Source organism: Stegodyphus dumicola, chromosome 3 (assembly GCF_044657685.1).
Source record: "Stegodyphus dumicola isolate Sdum_Otavi_A_Nest chromosome 3, ASM4465768v1".
NCBI classification, from domain to species: Eukaryota; Metazoa; Arthropoda; class Arachnida; order Araneae; family Eresidae; genus Stegodyphus; species Stegodyphus dumicola.
This window is the reverse complement of record NC_140770.1, coordinates 181,047,838-181,055,384: the sequence shown is the minus strand read 5'-3', so window position 1 is coordinate 181,055,384 and position 7,547 is coordinate 181,047,838.

Genomic DNA, 7,547 nt, shown 5'->3' with positions numbered 1-7,547 from the left:
TTATTTAAATTTGTTTTGTTTTTATTTAAATTTGTAATCTAAATTGAAACTCTTCAAATTGAGTTTCGGCAACAATAGATGATTCATTCGGTCAGATTTTCAGAGTTAATACGTATGTTTTAAAAACTGAGTTTCTTTCAAAGTAATAAGAAGTTAAAAAAGAAATTTCTGCTCAAATAAATGTATTTCGAAATCAAAGAGATTTACGGCACTAAAAGCATAAGTTATAAAAGTCTATATTGAAATATCGAATGTCTGGACTTTAATAGCCGAGCTGCTTAGCCTGAAACAGGAAAAAAGGCTTAAATTTTAGTGTCAGTTAATGCAGTTCACTTGAAAAGTAATTTTCCTCTTGCCGTTTTTGAAATCTTCTCGAACGCGTCAATGTCTGAATACGACATATGAGTGGACACATAAAAAGTTAAGCACCTGACGACACTACGGCAGATGTGGACTTATCAAAGATAACTTTCAATTCTTGACAGCGAACATTTATTTAAAGAAATAACAGGGAAAAAATGCGACAGGGATAAATTTCAGGTGCAGCTGCGAGCGCCTGGAGGGAGGACCTAGAGTTATCTTCCACTTTCATCGCCGGCCCAGTTCAAGGCCTGTTGGGGTCACTGGGCCCTTCGCTACACGCGCGGAATAACGAGCTTCAAGACGCGTTGCAATATCCAAGTTTTTTCTAAACTGGTATTAGTAGGGAACGTTTTTTGGATGACGCAAGTTATATGGGGGAACAGATTAGTTTTCTCAACTTTGAAGTTAAGAAAAAAAAATTAAATAGAAATATGGGAGTTGCTGCCATTGTATCTTTCATATTTGATATCATCAGAGGTCTTTACACTTTCTCGATTAACGCAGTATGCATCATTATAGCATTTTTTAAGATCCTTCCAGAACAGAAGAAATACTTGGAGCTCTATTTTTTTAAGTCATTCTTCCTATTATATACTTTTGTCATTGACTTTAGAAGCGATTTAAACATAGTAACTTTATTCTAAGCCTACTGCAAGTAATATAATCAAAAATCATCTGTATTTCATTTATAATTAACCGCGTTTATTCTTGGTGAATACGCACCGGTTGCTTTGACTGAATACTGTTTCAGGACTTAAAGACCGCATTTTCCATTCAGGTTGCACACAAATTTTAGAGCAAAACTTGTATTTATCAGAATCCCGAAAATGTAACTCTAAAATAAAAAATAATAATAGGCAAAAACAATAGAAAGAAAGAAAAACACATGCATTTGCTGTTTTGTTAGTTTTAACACGTAATGAACGGCCATTTGACTTTTGCATTTATTTTTTATTCAAGAGACGGTTTTATCTATTTATGGGTCATGGATGTAGGTTACTTTAACAGTATCGATTCAAAAATAATTTAAAACTATCTCTTCAGAAGAATTGCAAACCTCGTCTGGAAGAAAATAAATTCACAGGACATACAGTATTCACATACAATATTAAAATGTGATTCTACAAGAAGAAGGAGAATCACATTTTCAGTGGGGTTCTTCTTGTTGCAGAATCAGTCATTTATATTATTAGTTTATAAAATTTAAATATTTATAAACGAATATTTAGTCTTTTTCTTTAGGTAAGACTTATTATTTATGCCTTATTATCACTGCACGCTATAATTAAATTATATCTGCTTAATTTTTGTGAAGCTGCACAATATCGTTAATTAAGATAAATTCGAACAAGTCATGGGATTTTGATAAAGCTTAGGCTTTCAAATGCTTTTTTTGTGTGTAGTTTCCGTATTCCTATTAGAATAGTATTGCGGTCCAGCAGAAATTATTGCTTAGAAAGTAGTAGTTTATTTCAAAAGAACTACAGTACTATGAGTACGACAAAAACCACGAGTTGGGAATCTAAAAATTTCGTGACCTTTTTATTTTGATTTTTTTATAAATCACGCCATTTTTAGCATATTTCTCAGGGGCAGAATTCGAACGAGGGAATATTCGAACTTTAGAGTTCTAAAGATATCCATAAGTCCTAAAAATATAATTGTGTGTCTTGAATAATATTATAAATGTTCCTTAGGTTTTTCTCTCTGAAGATGAAATTTTGCGTTGCGGAAGTCAGAATTAGTAATAATTTTTGAATGGATCAGAAGTGAAACTCTAAATTGATGAAGAGCCAGATGTGGAAATCCACCACTGGGATCATTGAATCCATTTCTATTGATTTTGAGTAGCTGTACCTCAATATATAGCAGACTAAGAAAAAAGGATCAGTAGTACCCACTAGTCGAGCAGTATGAAGAAGATAATTTCATCGTTAAGTCCTAGTTTACTTAGTTACTCGTATCTTCTTTTCCAGATCATCTTACGCTACTCGTGTCATACACAGTAGCGCCACTTAATGTGATCCCGTTTGTCCACTATTATTTTGATAATATTAACCGAATCATGTCATTCAACGATAACAAAACATAGCCCTTTAAAAGAGCGATGGAATTTAACTAGTTTAATAAAAATATATAAATAAGTGCTTTTACATCCCCGTAATTACAAAAATGCAAAGGTTCGTTTTTGAACTACTCGGAAAGTTTTTGGATATTATTTTACCGATATTTCACTCTTCGTTTCAATATCCGAAAGGCATTCCTAATTGGAAGAGAGCATGCCAATGTAAAATTTAATATTAAGTAAAGAGCAGCCTTGGTTTATCTTCGATATTTCAGTGGAATTTTTTTAAGATAAAAGGAAAAAAAAATATGCAGAGTTTTCTTCCCCCCCCCTTTTTTGGCTAAAAAAAGCTTCCTTAGTATGTCTTCGATACATTAAGAGAATTTTTATTATCAAGAGAACAGAAAAAAAATAATAACTTTTTATTGGGGGGGGGAGCGGCTACTGAAGAAGAAAGACTTTTGACTGATCGCCCTCAAAATCGATAAAATGACTCAAATTATACGTAAAACTAAAGTTGTTTGTTTTTGCCTAGTTTTAAACTGATGCCCGAAATTGAAACCAAGCTATATTTGGCGACTTAAACCTTGACTTGGCGATATTTCTTTGTCACTTGTAAATTTTTACTATCTAATCTGATTTTATTTTGCTAAATATTTAATTTTTATTAAAATATTTTAACTAAATAAATTACTCTATAATAGTTGTTGTTGTTGTTCCTTATGTTTTCTTGTCTGATGAAGTCAGACCAAGCCCACGAAAATCCCCGTGGCAAGGAGCGCAAGATTACGCCTGTCATTGGCAACAGCCTTGAGCATCTAACAGGTGACAGTACCATTTGGCTCAATTTCGCCCCCTCACCCCAATTTTGATGGAGAGCACACCAGGGGCACGGGTCCCACTAAGGTCTCCCACTCCTCTTCTCTTCCACAAAACCACACGAGAGGACTTCGGCTCGCCGCAAATTTAGAATTCCGCCATACTATAATAGTTTCATCACATTAAACGCATTCTTTATCATAATAACTGACATATTTTCCATATTTAAACGGACGGAATTTTCAAAAATTCGATAACGGTATTTGAATAATAACATTAACCTCGGTTATGTTAACCGACGTATATTGTAGTAAATAAGAGTTTGACCCAAAGATCCCTTTGGTCCTATTTCTACTGCCATATAGAAGTTCCATTCATAAGCGTATTTGCTGTTATTCTGTCTTCTTTACCATGTTGTCGTAAGATTTGTTTTTTAGTTGACGACTGAAACATTTCGTACACGCCTAATCAGCAAGTTTTAATAAAGTTTGTGTTTATAACACATGCATCTGTTTTCAGGAGAGCACAGTAAAACAGAGACTAATAAAATGGAACTTTGGTATTGTGTTATAAAAATAACAGGATAACATGTTCGATTGTGAAACCATAAGCATAGACAAAAGCTTTCGACGAAATTACAAATTGCTCATACAAAGACATTAACATACAATAAAAGGACTGAAAGACATTCATGATTCTAAATCGTTTTCTAAATCCTAACTAATGCAGTATATGCTAGATTTTTGTCTGACGTCATGTAACGTTTCCTTGATACTGGGATACGACTTTTTTAAGAAAGGCAATATTTTAATTAGCCTGTGTAGATTTATATACTTCTTCGCTTCTGTACACAGTGATTTTATGTTTTATGAGATTTCAGAAACACTGTTTTAATTATGAGCAATTCGGAAACCTTAAACACGCCGACATAGTAGCAGCAATTTTTTCGAAAATTTTTTTATGGAAACGCATTGTCTGTACATCATTTTAGAAAATTGATCAATACTTCAAACGAAAAAATAAATTTGCTCTAAGATTTATGAAATCGGATGCCTTTAGGCATACCACTGGAAAAATCTGGAAACCTCTCTTAGAGTTTTAGTAAGCTTCTTCATAATAACTCTTAAAATTTTTGGAGGTTTATTGTCTACTACAGCTTTACCAAGTTATTTGATAATTACTAAAAATGTTGATTTTACTGTACCGCGTTAACATGTAACGCGTTGAGCAAATTTTACTGTAACCATATTCAACGTTCGTCTTGTGTACTGTAGAACTGTTGTACTGTTTTACACAAAATATATTCTGTAACGGTCTTTGTATAACTTCCAGATCCTAAATTAATTTAAAGTACACAAAAGTGTAAAAATAGTTTTACATGCAAAGTGAATAACACACTATTTTGCAATGGTCTTCACCAACGTGGTTTTTGATACGTAATTTTATAAGATATTTTCTCCTTACTTTCTGCATGCCTCCGTGGTGTAACGTAACACTCTCGAGGCTTGTTCGAGAGGTCGACGTTCGAGTCCCAACGAGGACATTGTTAATTTTTCACGTTTCCCAAAATCGAAAGCCTAATGATTCTACAGTGGTGCCAAAACTAAAAAGTGGCGGATAAAATTCTTCATCACCAGGATTTGGCGATTGGGTCAGCTAAACCCCAGTCACCGTTTAAATGACCATTTTCTCCCTCCATCCAGCATGCCTTCGTGGTGTAACGGTTAGCACATTCAGCGCGTATTCGAGAGGTCGAGGTTAGATTCCCGGCTAGGGCTTTGTTCATTTTCAACATCTCCTACTTCAAAATAAGCGAATGTCTCTATAATTTTGTAGGTGTGCATTTTCAGCGTTTATTTCAAGAGATTTTTCTCCCACCTTCCCGATGTTGCTGTTATTTAGGAGTTAAATGTTAAAATTTCGTTGAATTACACGATCCTCCGTTTTAAACTTCCAAGCTCTCTTCTCCAGCAGCATTGACTGAGTCGTCTCTGCCTAAGACTAGAAGCATAACAGGATTTCAAGAAAAATTACGAAATAATGGTGTTGTTTGCTGAAGAAATACCAAGCCCAAACTTTTAGTGTGACGAAAAAAACAGGAATCACGAGAATTTTGTCTTAAATCCTCTTATTTAACAGTCGATCCAAATCTTACGGCTTCTGAACATGAACACAAAAAATAAACACAAAGGTATTTATGAAAGTCCTTGACATAAATATTCTTGTCAATAAAAAAAGTTTCTTAAAATATGAACCATTTCTAGATATTTTTGTTTCCTTTGTAAATATTTGCAAAACAACGACATGCTTCGTAGCGCATTTTAAATTAAGGTGTTAAATACTCACTCTTTCAAGTGAGAGTATTTATGAGTTATTCTGTTAACAATTTTCGCATCAGTAATTCTTGGTTCAAGAGTATTTCATCAGAATGTATTGAAAATTTCTTCTTAACGAAATTACTTTGGAAAATACAGAAAATAAAATATATGCCTGTTTTAAACTTTGAAAGCGAAGCTGAAGATTGCACTGAAAAAAAGGTGGGAACTGATTAATTATTTGCTCGTTGTCTTAGAAGTAGACAGATCCAGTTTCAGTGAAAATGAGTATCATAAAAGCTAACCTGAAAATAAAACTTAAAAAGTGTAATACAAATTACCAATAATAATTCCAATAATAGTAGACCTCCAGTTATCCAAACTAATTGGCACTGCAGTCCCAACAGCTATATAGATTCCTATTTGTTTCATAAAATTAAACAATGGAATTGTTTTTACAGACATTAATATACAGCCTATTTCTATTTCCACTAAAATGAAAATCGGAATGCATTTTTATTTATGCTGACCATAAAATTAAAGATATAATTTTATTTTTATTTTTTAATACTAAACTGAAACAAAAAATTTTTCTCGTTGTGTAAAGACGAGAAGCATAACTTTCTGCTTAACTAAAATTGGTTTAGTTTCTATTGATGTAAAATAATGATCTCTAAATAAGGAACATAAACTTTTTAAAACAATAAAATGTTTCAAATAAGTTTTTTAATAATAAATTTATTTTTAATGATGACAATTTCCAAACTAGTAAATGAATTAATGCAATAAATGAATTAAATGGAATCCAAATTTTACTTGGCTGGAAAGATCATCAAATGCTCTGGATCACCGGTAACTGAAGGTTTCGTTAAATAGTGAAGAAACGTTTTCTTCTTGTAATAATTTGAAAGTTGTTTTTGGCGTTGGATATGCTTCCATTTCCAGTTTCCTAATTTTCCATTTGTTTTAGGGAAAATTATAACAGTACGTGGTCATGCTGTACTGTAAGTGAGATTCAAAGCATTATGGCGCACCAGCGGCCTAATGGTAAAATCACTAGACGCTGGTATTTCGGTCCCAGGAATGAATCCCGCGAAACGGGCTGGCTGCATGGGGGTTTCGTGGTTTTCCTCATATGTATGCGAGCCAGTTTCCCTTAGAAAGTCCTCCGTGAAAGTATCTCTTTCCCTAAGGAGATAGCCCTTGAGGCTTTACCGTAGTTAAATAAAGCCAAACCAAAGCATTGTGCTTCTGATGTATAAAATCATAATTAAAATTTTGAATTAAACGTCCTGAAATTTTTATTCGTCTGTTTCAGTTGCTGTATTTATACCTGTATGTTAGTAATTAAAATAAGCATGCTTGCAATGAGAATTTTGGTAAATGTAATTGCTTAGAAATGAGATGTATAAAACTGTTTGTAACTGCAGCCTTTTGTTAAAATGTTATATTCTAGACTTGAACAATTAATGACTATGTTTTAGTAAAGAAAGCAATAAAAATACAAAATATGCATATGTAGATGTGTTGCAGCAACTAATATTAGCTTCCTTTATGTTTCCTAATATTATGAGAGTTTCGAAAATAAGTTATACACATATAAAATTGTGAGGTTCTTACTAAATATTAAATACTGTAATTATTTATTGTCAAGTGTTATTTCTTAACTGTTTATTTATTAATTTAATTAATGACTTTTTTGTTTATTAATTTATTATAAGAAAGTTAATACTGATTTTGTTTTTTGTAAATGTTTTTTTAATATTCTTTAAAATATTTATTTTTCGAAAATGTTCGAGTTTAATATTTTATTGCATTATAAAAGAAAATACATCTATTTTAAAATGAGGAAAGTATTTTAACATTTAAATATTTAATATCACTTGAGACTATCGGTTTTGTTTAAAAGAAGAAGAATAAGAGTTTTAGTTCTCAGTTCGGTTTCAGTTATCAAAAATTTTGATTTCATTTTTATAAAATTAGTT